Source organism: Limulus polyphemus, unplaced genomic scaffold, assembly GCF_000517525.1.
Source record: "Limulus polyphemus unplaced genomic scaffold, Limulus_polyphemus-2.1.2 Scaffold3353, whole genome shotgun sequence".
Lineage (NCBI taxonomy): Eukaryota > Metazoa > Arthropoda > Merostomata > Xiphosura > Limulidae > Limulus > Limulus polyphemus.
Window position 1 is genome coordinate 73938 of NW_013668963.1, and position 3227 is coordinate 77164.

The following is a 3227-nucleotide window of genomic DNA, read 5'->3' on the forward strand; positions in this document are numbered from 1 at the left end:
TAATAACTTCTAAGTTGGGTCATAGTCCAAATGTATACCAACTTTCGTCCAAATCCATTCAACTGTTTTAGAGAAATCTTGCTGACAAACAAAGACACACACACACAGGAGTGAAAACAACTTCCGTCACCTTCGGCAGCGGAGGTATAAATAAATATGAAGCTCAATCTATCATTCGATTCATCACTTGTCACGGAATTCCACACCTCATCAGTAACCTTGGACAAGGGCAAATCGAAAAAGAAGAATATGCTTCTTATTACAGTGAACTGTGTATTACATGTGTGGTGTTTTTAGTTGTCTTTTACTCACTACAGTGAATAGACAACATAGGGTTTAGTACGTTACATAAAACGATTTTCAACATGCAAGTCAGCAATTCACGTGACAACCACAGTCATGATAGAACGGATTGTATTAAAATTACATTTTCACATTGTTTAGCGTTATGTGGATAGTGTGATAACACCGAAAATTAATCGTTTATGAGAAGTGTGTGTAATAACCCTTTCCGACACAAAATATTCATAAACTTAGATCATAAAAATATGTTCATATCGAAGATTCATAACTCGGGGCTATTGTCAAAGTGCATAGCGATCAAATAAAGCATGACGAAACGTGACGAAATGGACTGTAACGACGTGGTGAGACTCCAAAATCGTTGTAATATAATAAATTCAACCTTTGTAAAAACAGAACTTAGGCAGGCAACTTTACACTAACATGTAATAAGTAACAAATAAAACAAACTACTGACATCTCAAGTAAAAGATCTTCGTCTGGGAATGAGGCCAAAAGTAATAAAACATGAATGTTCATTCAAACATTCAGAGACACTAAGAGGGAGCAAGATAAAATAACTTACTACATCTCAGCTATCAATAACCGACATTGTTTTTCTGCCTGCAACCAGTTGTAACCGTGACAAAAAAAAGGAGCTTTTAAATTATAAATTATAAAATGCATAAGAAAGTTAGAGATATACTACGCATATATTTGGGAAAGTCTTAATTATAACAAATAGCTTAAAATACCACATCAATGAATCCATTACAATTTATGAAATTTTCATTATTGATCCTTATATCTAAACTAATTTGTTGCCATATATTTCCTTGGCAGTTGACTGGCGAAAAAAGAACTTAACGGCCTAATCAACCATAATTAAAAGTGGGATTTATTTTGAATAAAGAAGTAAACATCCTTCTCTTGGATGTAGAACAAATACATCATTATAGAAATATTTTTTATGGAATCATAAATAAGCTAAATCTTGTTCTCGAAAACTATCCCAATTCTATCCATATTCGCATGGCCAGGTGGTAAGGGCGCTCGACTCGCAATTTGTGGGTCGCGAGTTCGAATCCGTCACACCAAACAAGCTCACACTTTTAGCCGTGGAGGCGTTATAATGTGACGGTCAATCCCACTATTCGTTGGTAAAAGAGTAGCCCAAGAGTTGGCGGTGGGTGGTGATGACGACTAGCTGCCTTCCCTCTCTTACACTGCTAAATTAGGGACGGCTAGCGCAGATAGCCCTCGTGTAGCTTTGCGCGAAATCCATAACAAACAAACAAACTAACCATAATCATTTGGATAGCGACAATTCAGATTTTCGTTACCAAGTGTTTGTTTATTAATAATTTTCTTGCAAAATTACAAAAAGAATACCTGCGCATAGCCTTCCCTAATTTTAAACTGATAGACTCTTGAGTTATTCTTATCTAGCCATTCTTATATAATACTCACGGCCCCAACATGCGGTGCGCGTTTTTCTGCAACAGGACGAGAGCCATGAACCTTCGAATTTACAGTCCAGGCACGCTAACCTTAAGGCAACACCCGGCCCAAGATTGAATAATTCCTTGTGTGAAAGCTTAATATAACAAAGCAGTTTAAATTATCCAGAAAACTTAAAATGAAAGTATTCCTACAAAAATTCTTGGAAACTTACGAATTAAAGTAAAACAGCCATAAAAGAAAATAAACCAAAAAATGATATATGAAAAGCCGAAGCCCTAATATTAAAACTGATAACGTATTCAACACAGAAAATTTAAATATTTAATTAGTAATCGGGAAGTAAATTACTAAATTTTGCAATGTTTTCGATTAAGATAAAAAGAATCCGATAAGTTTGAAGAAATTTTAAAGATTTTGCTGATATGATAAAAATATGATCACCAACGTTATTCTCGAAAGAAGAAGAAGGATTTTCAATTATAGAATAAAATAAATAAAAAGCTAACGCTTTTAAAGTTTACTTATAATTTGGCCCGGCTTGGCCAGGTGATTAGGGCGCTCAACTCGCAATCTGAGTGGCGCGGATTCGAATCCCCGTCCCACCAAACATGCTCGCCCTTTCAGCCGTGGGGGCGTTATAATGTGACAGTCAATCCCACTATTCATTGGTAAAAGAGTAGCCCAAGAGTTGGCGGTGGGTGATGATTACTAGCTGCCTTCCCTCTAGTCTTACACTACTAAATTAGGGGCGACTAGCGCAGATAGCTTTGCGCGTAATGCGTAACAAAACAAACAAACTTTTAAAACAATGCACCCCTAATATGTCTAAGAACTTGGCGAAGTTAAATAACCATTTTTTATGTTTCGTTAAATGCCTCTTCACTGAAAGTCAGCTGTTATCAGGATCATTTCGTGCATAATACGCACGTGCGTAGAATACCTCCACCACCCCCTCCGAGTAAACATTTCGAACCAAAACTAAGACGATAACAGAAAGAAAACGGTTTGCGAATAAAATAAATTCCCTCAAACTTATTTTACCACACTGAAGTTTGTAACTAAACCTGTCAGAAAGAAAACGGTTTGCGAATAAAATAAATACCATCAAAACTTATTTTACCACACTGAAGTTTGTAACTAAACCTGTCAGAAAGAAAACGGTTTGCGAATAAAATAAATACCATCAAAACTTATTTTACCACACTGAAGTTTGTAATTATACCTGTCAAAAAGAAAAACTTTACTTTTTAACTATACTTTGCCAATAGATAAACATTTGTCGGAATCTTTCATTTTATCTTTCTCTCCACTATCAGGAGTCTTCCGATAATTGGTAAAAAGGCTATATCCTTTCTATGTAAATAAAATTTCTCGTTTATAGCGCTTATGTGGATTTGCATGAGATTTTGTTTCACCTTCTATTTCTTTGTGCTATGCTGTCATAAAAAGATTCTTTTCTGACAGAAGAGATCTCTCATTTT